The sequence below is a fragment of the Dromiciops gliroides genome, chromosome 4, assembly GCF_019393635.1.
Source record: "Dromiciops gliroides isolate mDroGli1 chromosome 4, mDroGli1.pri, whole genome shotgun sequence".
NCBI lineage: Eukaryota > Metazoa > Chordata > Mammalia > Microbiotheria > Microbiotheriidae > Dromiciops > Dromiciops gliroides.
The window spans coordinates 36,512,501-36,527,126 of NC_057864.1; the positions used below are offsets into that span (position 1 = coordinate 36,512,501).

General features: G+C 39.0%; 1 protein-coding gene and 1 pseudogene across 1 annotated transcript in view; one reads left to right on the top strand and one right to left on the bottom strand.

Moving 5' to 3' along the window:
• Positions 1 to 14,626, top strand: part of ZNF644 (zinc finger protein 644) — a 103,489-nt gene that overhangs the window by 10,439 nt on the left and 78,424 nt on the right. The gene's annotated exons all lie outside the window — the stretch shown is intronic.
• LOC122754371 lies at positions 2,350 to 2,987 on the bottom strand (annotated as a pseudogene).

Sequence of the window (14,626 nt, forward strand, 5' to 3'; positions counted from 1 at the left end):
CAGTATTTTAGAAGTACCAAATGAATAGTACAGACAATACTATAGTCCTACAAATAAGGGGAGGGGAGTAGGAAATGGAATTTTAACTGGTCCTTGGAGAAAGGATAGGATTTGAATAGGTAGAGAAGAGTTGGCTATACCCGGGAAATGCTGGGATGGCTAGTGACATATCCAAAGATGAGGGTAGGTAGGAGTGTAAAGTAGAAGGAAGACTGTGGAGGAATTTGAATACTACTAGGCTGAGGAAATTGGTCTAATTTGCTAGGCACTAGGAAGTTACAGAGGATTTTTGAACCAGGAAATGGAAACAATCTAAGGGGTGTTTTAGGAAGATTGGTATAATGGCAGTTTGTAGGATGGATTAGGTGAGGAGAGACTGGGACATAAAAGGAACTGTTTAGAATGGAGATGTCAGGGGCATTGAGGTGGTACAGTAGATAAAGCACCAACCCTGGATTCAGGAGGACCTGAGTTCAAATACAGCCTCAGACACTTGACACTTGCTAGCTGTGTGACTCTGGGCAAGTCACTTAACCCTCATTCTCCCCTCTCCCCCAAATAGAGTAGAGATGTCAGGCACAAAACCCTCAATATTCCTGTAGTCCCTCAACATTCCTGAGTGCAGCCAGAAGCAGATTAAAATATGATTGGGAAATGTTTAACAAAATAAAAATACAGTAAAGCATAGGTAATGTTATTAATAATGTGGCTTTCCATGCCAATATAAACCCAGTATATACAGTTTAGTGACCCTATTTCTGTTTGCATTTGACACCTCAGATTTAGGTTATTACATTCACTCAGATTTGGGTGAAAAAGTGGTAGTAAAAAAAGAATGGAGAAAAAGGGATTAATGCAACTTTTTGAAAAAGGAATAGGCAAGATTTGGTGTCTTAACTGGAGAGGAAGCAGGAGGAAGAATTGGGGGTTGGTTGTGTCTGATGTTCTTTAAGATAGGGAGGTCAAGAGTGCAAGCTAAAGGCCTGAAAGATAAAATTCATTTAATGAGTATTTAGTAAATGTTGCTTATATACAATATATGGTATTAAAATATTTAATTTAGGTTTACATAGCACTTAAGATCTACAAAATGGTTTCCTTACAACAACTTTGTGAGGTGTAGGTAGTGCATTCGGGGAAACTGAAACTGATTGTGACTTACCTGTAGTCATATGACTAGTAAATTTCAGAGTCAGGGTTTGAAACTTAAGTCTGGTAACTCCATGCCCAGTGCTCTTTTCTTTCCTACTTTATTACCCACATGGATTCTTGGATATGTTTAAGGTAATGGCAAGATGGCTTGGCAGAGAGATCAGACTGGTAGATCAGAGTTGGAAGGCATCTGAATAGAGGTGATAATGAAACTATTGAAGTGGATGAAGTTTTTGGGTGGGAGTGGAGTGACAACCACTGAATCTTGGAACACCAAAGTTTGAGTACTTACCATTTAGTACATGGTGGGTGCCAGGGATACAAATAGAAGCAAGCAAGATGTTTCCTCCCTTCAAAGAACTTATGTCCTAATGGAGGAAGACAAAACAAAGGGGAGTTAAGAAGGGAGGGAGGCCCCTCTGGGCATGGTGGACTTGGGAGTTGAGACTTGGTTCAGGGCAGCCTTCCGGAGTCCATGGGACCAGAGAGAGTCCAGATTCAAGAGGGGAGGGATATGAGGAAGAGATAAAGATTAGAGAGGTGGGCAGACTAATAGAATGGCATTAGATTCATAGAAACCTTGGGAAGAAGATAGTCGAATGCAGATACCATTGGATTTCAGTGACGGTCCCTAGACATCATTGATCAGCTATTAGCTTTGCTTGCTATTTTTACTCAACACTAAAATATTAAAGTGAAACTTCTTGAGAACAAGGAGCCTGGATATCAAGGAGAAGGATCTAAAAGGGAGAATTAAATCCTCTTAGAAAACTTAGTTTTCTCATCTATAAAAATGAAGAGTTTAGATAAGGTCCTGTCTTTAGGCACTTTGATCTCTGATTTTGTGGAAGGAGAAACTGTTGTAGGGGGCGTGGCTAGGAGGATACATTTGATTGGCTGTCCCTTTGAGGCAAGAATCTGTTAACAGCTGTACTGATAGGTGACAGGTATTCTGGGGTTTATTCTAGGTTTTCCTTCTAAGTAGCTTTTGACCTTAGGCAAATCATTTAATTCTCCCTGTCTCAGGTTCTTCCTTTGCAAAATGAACTTAGACTAGCTGATCAGTGAAGTCACTTTCAGTCCTAAATTCTATGATTTGTCCCCTAGTCACTTTCTTTCTCTCTCTTTTGTTTGTAGTTTAGTTTTTATTTCATAATCATAAACTTAACTCTGTTTAGCCAACTTGTGGAAGGAAAAAGGAAATGAAATCCAAAGAGAATTGCAGCAAGTGAGAGCACAAGGATTATAAGGCATAAGAGTAGATGGGGTTCAGGGGTGCTCTCTCCAGCTACAGAGGAATGGTTTGATGGTTAAGACAAAAAACAAAACAAAAAAACTTACGAGAGTTGTCCATAGTCAGCAATGGTGATCTTCTTGCTGGTCTTGCCATCCCGAGAACCAAAACGCTCCATGGCTTCCACAATGTTTATTCCTTCTTTCACTTGGCTGAAGACAACATGCTTGCCATTCAACCAATCAGTCTTAGCCGTACAGATGAAAAACTGGGAGCCATTTGTGTTGGGTCCAGCATCTGCCATTGACAAGATGCCAGGACCAGTATGCTTCAGGATGAAGTTCTCATCAGCAAATTTCTCTCCATAGATGGACTTGCCACCAGTGCCATTATGGCGTGTGAGGTCACCACCCTAGCACATGAACCCGGGAATGATTCTATGAAAGCAGGATCCCTTGTAACCAAATCCCTTTTCTCCAGTGCTCAGAGCACAAAAGTTTTCTGTTGTCTTTGAAACCTTGTCTGCAAAGAGCTCGAAAGTAACCCTGCCCAGGGGCTCTTTATCGACGGAGATGTCGAAGTACACACTGGGATTGGCCATGGCCACAGATGCCTGGGCTGGGGGAAACAGCGGAGGCAGAGGTGGTAGGGATTGATGTCCGGCAGGCAGAACCAAGAAGAGGACTCCTGGTGATGGCGTCTGCAAAGCTAGTCACTTTCTCTTGACTCCAAAGGCTCCCCTCCTTTAAAAATATCTTCTGTTTTTACATCTTAGATTTTACTCTGTCACTTCCTTTTTACCTTCTTAGAAATCTATTATAAGAATTTTTAAAAAGAAAAAGGAAGACATAAAAAAACCATAAAATCCATACCTCAAAATCTTAGTCAACAAGCATTAGGTACTTTCTATTTGCCACGCTGTGAAATACTGGGACTACGAAGAGAGGTAAAAAATAGCCCCTGGTCTCAAGGAGCTCACAGTCTAATGGGAGAGAGAATGTGCAAAAAATTATGGTACAGACACGTTTTAGACAGGATAAATAGAAGATAATCATCATAGAGAAAGCACTCACATTAAAGGGGATCAGGAAAGATTTCTTGTAGAATGTAGGGTTTAGCTAAAACTTGAAGGAATCCAGGAGGTGGAGATGAGAAGGGAGAGAATTCTAGTCATGGAGACAGCCAGTGACAGTTGGAGTGGAAAATGGAATTTTTGAGCAGTGGAATGACAGTACTGTGCATTAGCAGTATCACTTTGGCAGCTGTGTAGAGAATACATTAGAGAAGGGAATTCTTTAAGTCCTGAAGCCCAATTAGGGTGCTCTTGATATTGTCCAGGCTAGAAGTGATGAAGGCCTAAGATAGGTTAGTTGTTGGGTAAATGGAAAGAAGAGGATGAATGCAAGAAATAATATAGAAGTAGAATATTTGGTAGCTGATTGGATATGTGGAGTGAGGGAGAATGAGTAATCAAGATTGATTATGATTTTGACAACCTGTTAGAAGAGACCAGTGGATTGAAAAACATTGGATTATTACAGTTAGCTCCAAATTCGTCTCCTTGATTCTAGTTTCTTTGACCACATTGAGAGGTTGTATGGCATAGCCCTCCTTGAGTGATCCAGGTTAGTACCTTTAATACCCTTAGTCCTTAATCTTTTTTTTTTTTTTTAAAGTGAGGCAGTTGGGTTTAAGTGACTTGCCCAGGGTCACACAGCTAGTAAGTGTTAAGTGTCTGAGGTCGGATTTGAACTCAGGTATTCCTGACTCCAGGGCCGGTGCTCTATCCACTGCGCCACCTAGCTGCCCCCCTTGTCATTTCTTATAGTTCAAAAACAAGAATATCACTTTGGTATTTTGGGGAATAAGGAATTGGAAAAAGGTGAGTCTTGACAAAAAAGCAGAAAAAGTCTTATTCCCTCTTTTGTTTGACATCTGTGTCAGCACCCCTTTACTTAAGTGTCTACCCTCTTCAGGTTAAACATCCTTAGTTCCTTCAAGCAATCATCACTTGGCCTGGCATTATACACATACACATACACATACGTGTGTAAATGTACATTCCTTCTCTTTTGCTCAGAAAATATTTCAGCAGAAACATGGAGCAATAAGTGGAGATGAAAATTGGGAGAGACATTAGAGGAACTTTCACACCTATTGATTGTCTCTACTGTCTGCATTTAGTGTTCTGTACATTGGAAAAGAGGCAGCATAGTGTAGTGGGAGAAAAATGATTGGAGTGAGACAGCTTGGATTTGAATCCCAGCTCTGTGACCTGTGTGACCTTGGGCAAGTTCTTAGCTACTCTGTGCCTCAGTTTCCTCATCTGTAAAATGAGGGGGTTGAACTATGTTATCTGAAGATCCCTTTCAGCTCTATGTCCCTGATCTTAGGAATGGCTGAATTCTATGCCATAAAAAAACGGATTTTGTGAATTCTTTTTTCTTTTTTTTTTTTTTAAAGTGAGGCAATTGGGGTTAAGTGACTTGCCCAGGGTCACACAGCTAGTATGTGTTAAGTGTCTGAGGCTGGAATTGAACTCAGGTACTCCTGACTCCAGGGCTGGTGCTCTATCCACTGTGCCACCTAGCTGCCCCGTGAATTCTTTTTTAAAAAAAATAAGGTTATTAATTGATGATCATAATGATCCTAAGGTATTTCAAAATCCTTCTGAATCATCAAAATAAATTATATTGCTTACAGATTGTTTTATCTGCTTGGCATTCTGTATAGCATATATTTTGAAGATATGAGATTTTAACTGGTGAGGTACTTCTTCCACCAGTACAGATTGCAATCCCTCCTTGTAATCTTCTTTTGTTACAGGGCCAAATAAATTCAACACATGGTTGCCCTTCTGAAGGTTAGTGCTTCTGACTCAGCTAAGGGTGGTTGTCCCATATTGCATCTGTATTCAGTCTTTCCTGGTTGGTGTAGAAGTTTCTTATACCTTGTCCTCTACTGGCCTAACATTTGGGAGCTTAGGATCTCTGCCAAACCAGTTACACACCAGAGTATGACTTTGGTGATGAGTTTACAGAATAACTAGTAATATTTTTATTTAACCATAATACCTTGTTGGATAAGGGACTTAATAAATGCTAGCTGATATTGTGATGAACTAAAGTGTGTTATGTAGGAATTTTGTTAATTGACTTAAAATAAAAACACCCAGTATAGCTATACCTAAAGGAAGCATGTGAGAGGAAACCGTCTCTTAACTGTGAGCATAAGTAAGCTTGCTTTCCTCTTTGTTTCTTCTGTTGAGATTATGTAGTGAGGTGGTGAGATTAGAAATACTTGATGGGAAATGCAGTAGTAAATGACACTAGCAATGTAGTGTTTGATAAACCCAAGACTCCAGCTTCTGGGATAGGAACTCAGTATTTGACAAAAACTGCTGGGAAAACTGGAAGATAGTATGGCAGAAATTAGGCATAGACCACCTTATACTAAAGTAAGGTCAAAATGGATACACGATTTAGACATAAGAGGTGATACCATAGGTAAATTAGGAGAGAAAGGAATAGTTTACCTATCAGATCTTTGGAAAGGAAAACAGTTTATGACCAAACAAGAGATAGCGAATAGTATGATATGCAAAATGGATGATTTTGATTACATTAAATTAAAAAATGTTTGTACAAACAGAAGCAATGCATCCAAAATTAGAAGGGAGGCAGAAAGCTGGGAAACAATTTTTGAGGCCAGTACTTCTGATAAAGGCCTCATCTCTAAAATATATAGGGAACTAAATCAAATTTATAAGAATCCAAGTCATTCCCCAATTGAGAAATGGTCAAAGGATATGAACAGGCAGTTTTCTGATGAAGAATCCAAAGCTATCTATTCCCATATGAAAAAATGCTCTAAATCACTATTGATTAGAGAGATGCAAATTAAAACAACTCTGAGGTACCACCTGACACCTATCAGATTGGCTAAAATGACAAAAAAGGAAAATAATAAATGTTGGAGAAGCTGTGGGAAAATTGGAACACTACTGCATTGTTGGTGGAGCTGTGAACTGATCCAACCATTCTGGAGAGCAATTTGGAATTATGCCCAAAGGGAGATAAAGCTGTCCATACCCTTTGACCCAGCAATACCACTTTTGGGTCTTTTTCCCAAAGAAATCATGGAAAGGGGAAAGGGACCCACATGTACAAAAATATTTATAGCTGCTCTTTATGTGGTGGCAAGGAATTGGAAGTTGAGGGGATACCCATCAATTGGGGAATGGCTGGACAAGTTGTGGTATATGAATACAATGTAATACTATTGTGTTGTAAGAAATGATGAGCAGGAGGAGTTCAGAGAAACCTGGAGGGTCTTACGTGAGCTGATGATGAGTGAGATGAGCAGAACCAGAAGAACATTGTACACAGTATCATCAACATTGAGTGTTGATCTACTGTGATGGACTATATTCTTCTCACCAATGCAATGGTACAGAAGAGTTCCAGGGAACTCATGATAGAAGAGGATCTCCAAATCCAAGAAAAAAAAAAAAGAACTGTGGACTATAGATGCTGAATGAACCATACTATTTCTTTTGTTTTTGGTGCTGTTGTTTTTTCTATTTTGAGGTTTTTCATCATTGCTCTGATTTTTTTCTCTTATAACATGACTAATGCAGAAATAGGATTAATGTTATTATGTGTGTGTGTATATATATATGTGTGTATATATATATATATATATATACATACACACACACACACCTATGTCAGATTACCTGCTGTCTAGGGGAGGGGGGAGGGAGGGGAGGGAGGGAGGGAGAAAAATCTGAAATTGGAAAGCCTGTATAAACAAAAGGTGAGAACTATCTTTACATGTAACGGGAAAAAATAAAATACTTTATTAATAAAAAAACAATAGACTATTGAAAAGTTAAAAAAAAGAAATACTTGATGGTTGATGGGCCTTGTGTTATCTAGAGCTATCTTTTGCAAAAGCTTATTTCTGAGGAATCTTTATCAGTATATCTTTTTTGGGGAAATACCTACTATATATTCAGTTAATTGTTATCAAATATATTTGTATTTACTTTCTAAATTGTCAGCTTCCATGGCTTATTCTCATTTTAGTAGAGAGAAGAGGTGCTTGGATCTCTTACTATTCTGTTCTTGTTTGGCGTTGCTGTATGAATGTGGTACAAATCGGATGAAGTTATTTGGTAGCTTAGCCTTTCTGTTTTTCTGGATTGCTGCTTAGGCCAACCTCAGAGGAATTGTACATGTTAGTTTTCAGAGACAGTAACTTGTGAGAAGTTAACTTGATGAAGATTACTAGGTTACTTTCATTTAGATTTTGGAGGGAATTGCTTGCATAGATAAGAATTGCCTGACTCTTGTGTTGTACAGCCTTCTCTGGGCAGGCAGCCAGGAAGTAGCTGGAGAAGGTCTTGGATTGCCTCCTTATATAGCTGCCTTTGGGAGCTTTTGTAGTAGCTTCTAGGCACTGTTCATGTCATCCATACTCTTTCTAAGTATTTCAGTGCTATGCAGTGTGGCATTTGATTCTGAAATGTGGTTGTATGAGTAGAAATAGTTTTGGAGTACTTCACTTCAGAGGTAAGTAACCTAGTTTAGCCAATGAGATTTTGTCATCTGTTTAGAGAAAGAAAAGAATGTTCTATTAGGAGATATTCTGTGAAGTTTTAAATTACTAAAATTTATGATACAGACTCAGATTCAGAATTTGAAAAGCCTGTTCCAGTTACCTAATGTATCAAAAGTTTGAATGTTGAAATATAATTGTCTAGTGATTTGACATGGATTTTTTCAAATGATATTGATGGTAATTAAAATATTTACTAATGATGGCTGTGAAGCAATTTAATAACTTTAAATCTGTGAGAGAATAGGTTTTGAACTCTAAAAAAAGTATGTATGTTTTGTAAGCTTTTCTGAAGCAAGGAAATCAAAACTGTTGCACCATCCAACTAGCAACACTCTAAATTCAGTCTAACATTTATTTTGTTCTCACCCATCTCCTACATCTCTGAAGAATAGATATCTTTATCTTCTTTTAAGGCTTTACCTTAGCATGAAAAATTAAGAGAATGAAAGGCTTCATTACATTCTATAACATGAGAGTTTTACTCACAAAAGACTTTTACTGAATTAATATTCTATGTAAATAATATATTTGAAATTTATAGTGTATTTTGAGAAATTATTGAAACTATGTCAAATGTGTTAGTACTCAAATAATTGTAATATTCCTGTTGAGCAAATAATGAAGCCTTATGTTTGACAACCTGATGACAACCTTTTCTTGCTGTAGGTTCTATAAATATGAAGTGTGAGAAGGCTAAAGAAAAATAACAAGGTTGGCTAGATTGAAAACTCTGCAGTTCACCCTATTATCTGCCACATTAGGACTGTTGTTTTACAATATTTGTATTTTAATGTTAAATTTATAGGCAGCTACATATCTTTGTTTTTCTCTATTATTTTATTAGTCATAACTTAAGCACTTGATATATTCAGGAAAGGTATTTATATCCTACTCTTTTTTCCATTGTGATTTTTGACAAATAAGATGTTAGATTGGATTCGTGTATAGTTGTCAGTTGGGTTGTACAAAAATTCTTTTGCTCTGCAGTACATATTTATTTTTTGTTTGGACTGGTTATGTTATTGCTATAGAAACATCTTTAATTTGTGATCAGATTAAGTCAACATGTATTTATTAATCACTTGCCATGTGCTAGACAGTGCTAAGTGCTGGGGATATAAAGAAAGGCAAAAAATTCCTTCTCCTCAAGAAGCTTCCATTCAAAGGGAGTAAACAAAATGCCCAAAACATATGTGCATCTGTAAGAGGTGTGTGTGTGTGTGTGTGTGTGTGTGTGTGAGTGTGAGAGAGAGAGAGAGAGACAGAGACAGACAGACAGACAGACAGACAGACAGACGGAGGGAGGGAGGGAAGTAGGATGGAGAGGAGTTAGCAGGTAGTGTAAGAGGAATAAATAGGAGAACAGTTTCCCTGGGTGGTGTAAGGTATAAGAAGTCTGGAAAGGTAGGAAGAGGCCAGGTTATGAAGGGCTTAAAAAGCTCGAGGATTTTATGCACAGTGCCCCAAAAGTTTAAGCCTAAAACTGCACTGAGACTTCAGGGGACCCTGCATTTTATCTTGAAGGTGGTAGGGGGATCCACTGGAGTTGGGAGGGTGACATGGTTTGACCTTTAGCAACATCGCTTTGCAGAATGAAGGTTGGACTGGAGCTGAGAGAGACTTGATAAAAGGATACCCACCAACAGGCTAGTCCAGGTATGAGGCGATGAAGGGCCTACACCAGGGTGGGTGTGGCAGTGTCAGAGGAGAGTGGGGGACTTATGAGATGTTGTTTTCCCAGAGGGGGAGCTGCTGCTGTTGCTGCTTCTTCCTCTTCCTTCTTCTTCTTCTTCTTCCTTCTTCCTTCTTCCTTCTTTCTTCTTTCTTCTTCTGGCAATGAGGGTTGCCCAGGGTCACACAGCTAGTGTCAAGTGTCTGAGGCCGGAGTTGAACTCAGGTCCTTCTGAATTCAGGGCCAGTGCTCTATCCGCTGTGCCACCAAACTGCCCTCTGTGGGAGCTTCTTCAAGAGCATGTATTGTTTGATCTTTTCCTTTGTATTCTCTGCTCTTAGCAAACAAGTGATACAGGAAACACTTACTGATGAAATCAGTTAAATCATGATAACCTTATAACTGCGATGGACAAGAGTACTGTGGAGCTACCCATGGTCCACCACCACTTTACCAAAAGTATGGAAATGTGTTCTAACACCTGTTTTCTTGGAGTGAATTATCGATTTTAGCATAGCATTTGAGCTGCAGGCCTATACACATTAAAGGGGAAAGGAGCAGGCTCTGGGAAGCAACTGTGATTACAAGTCACATGGGAATTAGGGGTACAGCTGACCAGTAGCCCCTACCATGTAGGCTGCTACAGCACAAAGGCTTTTTTGTTTCTTGTGTAAGGGAACACTTTGCACTGGTGGCACAGTACCTGGTGGACCCACAGAGAGAGAAAAATACTCAATGTAGGGTTTTGGGGCTGCAGGACTTTCTTGGTTCTGCAAGCTCCTTTGGGGCTAAGAACGTTGTGACGTTGTCCCCTTAGAAAGAAGGGAGTCATTTGGAGGACCAGTTATCTTCCAGAACTATCCACGTGTATTCTTCTCTTGTTTAACAGCTGTATAAACATTTTAGTGCCTTGCACTTGTGTCTGGTTCTTTACTCCTTTTCAGTACCTGAAGTTGACAGCTGCCATGAGTTCTTAGATAATTGTCTTTTAGTTTTGTCTTATTGTCTTATTGTAGTAATTTTGTGTATTCTTCTCTGATTCTGCTTTTTTTAATTGATATCAGTTTATACGGAATTTCTCTCAATTCTTGGCAAACCACTATCCTATTATATCCTATTATATCCTAATTTCTTGAGCCATTGCCTGCTCTCTGACCATCTACTATGGTCAGTACTATTGTTGGGGGTACTACAAGAAACATTTTAGTATGCATGAGACTGACCATTCTTTGTGTCATTCACCTCTTTTGAGTTGTGTATCAGTAATGGAATCACTGGGTCAAGGGATGTGAATGAGTATATATAACAATTAACTTTTCTCCCTTATTTTAAAATTGATTTCTAGAATGGTTGGACAAATTTATAGCTCTATCAAAGGTGTGTTAATGTACTTCTCTTTCCCTAGTGCCTCCTCCCAATATTCACTATATCTTTATTGTTCTCTTTTATTTTGGCGGGGCAGTGGGGGTTAACTGACTTGCCCAGAGTCACACAGCTAGTGTCAAGTGTCTGAGGCCAGATTTGAACTCAGGTCCTCCTGAATCCAGGGCCGGTGCTTTATCCACTGGGCCACCTAGCTGCCCCTGCCTTTTTGTTTTAAGATTGTTGATCCACTTAGAACTTACTCTGGTATTCAGGATAATATGCTATTTTCTGCCAAACTGTTTTTTTTTGTTTTTGTTTGTTTTTTTAGCTTCCTCAGAAGTTGTTATCCAGTTAGGAATGCTTGATAGATTATATTCCAGGGTTACTCTTAATTCTTCTAGAGATTGCATTATTTAGATGTTCCATTAATCTACTTAAATATTTTTTATTAGAATAAACTGATTTTCGTCCAGAATTAAAAATAACTTTACAGAAAGATGGACATACTAATATACTTGGTGGAGTTTTGATTGGACAGACAATTCTCGAAACAGTTTGTAATTAAGCCCAGAAAGAGGCTAAAATGTTCATATTCTTTGACCCAGAAATTCCACTGCCAGATATATAATCTTAGGGAGGTCAGTGTTATCATTGGGCCTTTCTCGATTATCAAGAAAGGCCTGGTACACACCACCATATTTATAGCAGCATCTTCTGTAGTAGCAAATTACTGGAATTACATACTCATGATCACATTGTGGCACGTTCATGTAATGAAATATTGCTACCCTCTAAGAAATTATGAATATGTGAATGGATACACAGTGAAGTAAACAACTGGGAAAACAATACACTGACGACAACAGTGTAAATAAATGAAAATAATAAAACAGTTAAACTTGATGTTGTAAAATTATAGTGAGTTTGGTCTCAAAGGGACCAAGGAGATGGAACATTGCCTATAATGTCAGGCTTAGTTGGTGTTTTGGTTAGTTTTACTGAACTTTTTTCTTTTAATTTGTTATGAGGGGTGATTCTCGGTAATGGGGTTGAATTATTTTGTGAAATGTAAGTGGTGTAGAAATAAAAATTCACATGAGATCCCTTTTTTGGTGAGCATATAAATATAAAAGAAGCACAATTACCTCTTTGATCATGTAACAAATTTTATCCCACTTTTATTTTATTTTATTTTTTTTGCAGGGCAAGGAGGGTTAAGTGATTTGCCCAGGGTCACACAGCTAGTAAGTGTTAAAATGTCCGAGGCCGTATTTGAACTCAGGTCCCCCTGAATCCAGGGCCGGTGCTTTATCCACTGGGCCACCTAGCTGCCCCAGTCCCACTTTTTTTTTTTTTTTAACTAATTTTTGGTTTGAAAACTAAGCCAAACCTGAGCAAGTTACGCCACAATGGTATTTTCTAGGCTATGTATTTATAATTTTATCCACATTAAAAAAGAAGCCTTAAACTAATGTAATCTTTCTGTATTTAGAAGTAAATGATAATGCTAATATTGATATTTTAACTAGCATGAATAGCATAAAAGCAAATTGTTAAGGGATAAGCTTAAGAAAGTGAGGAAAGTTAGACATCTTGTACTCATCAAAATATTTTGTATATTTGCAGTTTCTTCTTTTTATCCTTTATAAACCTGTTTTTCCGATTGCTATTTAAATTTTGGTTGGAGTTGGCATAAAGGGCAAGAGAATAGGAAGAGTAATTTAGATAATCCCTATTTGTTCATAATGGTTGTGCTGGCAAATATTCTGGTTTAACTAAAAATAATCACATCAAAGGATCACAAGTTGATTTCTAGAAAGCCTTAAAGCTTGTCTAGTCTAATCCCTTCGTTTAACACTAAAGGAAAATGAGGTTCATAGAGGTAAAGGGACTTAGGTGGCAACTAGAACTAGAATCTAACCCTATGTATTCTTTTTTTTTTTTTTTTTTTTTTTTTTGTGGGGCAATGGGGGTTAAGTGATTTGCCCAGGGTCACACAGCTAGTTAAGTGTCAAGTGTCTGAGGCCGGATTTGAACTCAGGTACTCCTGAATCCATGGCCGGTGCTTTATCCACTGCGCCACCTAGCCGCCCCCTCCCTATGTATTCTTGACTGCAATCCTGGTCCATTTTCCTTTACGCATTAATAAACACTAATCAGTTATGTGTCAGGCACTGTGCCAAGCACTGCTCTCAAGTTTCTCATTGTTTAATGGGGGGGGTAACCTGTAAACAACTAGGTATGAAAGACATATATACGATAAATTGGAGATAATCAAGACAGAAGGCACGAAGAATAAGGTTTGGGAAAGGCCCCGCCCCCCCCTTTCCCCAAGGTATACTTTAGTTGAGACTTAAAAGTAGTGAGGGAAGCTCTCCAGAAGGTGAGAAGGGAGGGAGTCCCATGCATGGAAGATGGCCAGTGAAGCCGCTTGGAGTGTGGAGATGGAAAAGGCACAGCTCAGGAAGGCAGCCAAGGGTCCTTGGCCTCACAGAGTGATTGGAGCTGAGTAAGGTATAAGCAGACTGGAAAGGTGGGGGTGGGATGGGCAAAGTCAGATGATAAAGGGTTTTTTTTTTTAAGTGAGGCAATTGGGGTCAAGTGACTTGCCCAGGGTCACACAGCTAGTAAGTGTTAAGTGTCTGAGGCCGGATTTGAACCCAGGTACTCCTGACTCTAGGGCTGGTGCTCTATCCACTGTGCCACCTAGCTGCCCCGATAAAGGGTTTTAAAAGCCAAACCAAAGTGTTTGTATTTGATCCTGGAAGTGGGAGGGAGCCACTGGAGTTTATTGATGGAGGGGGGTGCTGCACCTTAGGAAGGAAAGTTTCACTGCAAAGTGAAGCATGGATTGCAGGGGAAAATGAGACTTAATACTAGTTAGTTAGCAGGCTATGAACTAGTTCAGGTGTGAGGTGCAGAGGGCCCAAGTTCTGTCCTGCCACTTACTAGCTGCGTGACTCACTTAACCTCCCTAGACCTCATCTCAAAATGAGTATAACAACAATACTTACTTCATAGAGTTGTGGGAATCAGCTGAAATAACATGTAAAATGTTGTGCAAACCTTAATATGCTATATAAATGTTTGTTGTAGTTGGTTCATTTGTGTCTAATACTTTTTTGGGGGGGGGTCAAAGATACTGGAGTATCTTTGGGCACTGGGCAGATACTGGAGTGGTTTGCCATTTTCTTCTCCAGCCCATTTTACAGGTGAGGAAACTGAGGCAAACAGTGTTAAGTGACTTGGCCAGGGTCACACAGCTAATAAGTGTCTGAGGCCAGATTTGAACTCAGGAAGATGGCTTCCTGACTCCAGGCCTAGCACTTTCCCCACTGCACCACCTAGGTGTCCTTATATAAATGCTAGCTGTCTTTTTTTTCCCTGTCAGATGCCAGTGCTAAACACTGAGTTTTCAGTCAGTCCACTAAAATCTCATTTTTTCACACAGGCTGATGTTTAATCATGTTCTTCCATTTTATATTTGTGAAAATTGATTGTTTTGAACCCACGTGTCAGACTTTTCATTTATCTGTATTAGAACTTCTCTTCTACCCAGTTTTCTAGTGTTTCAAGTT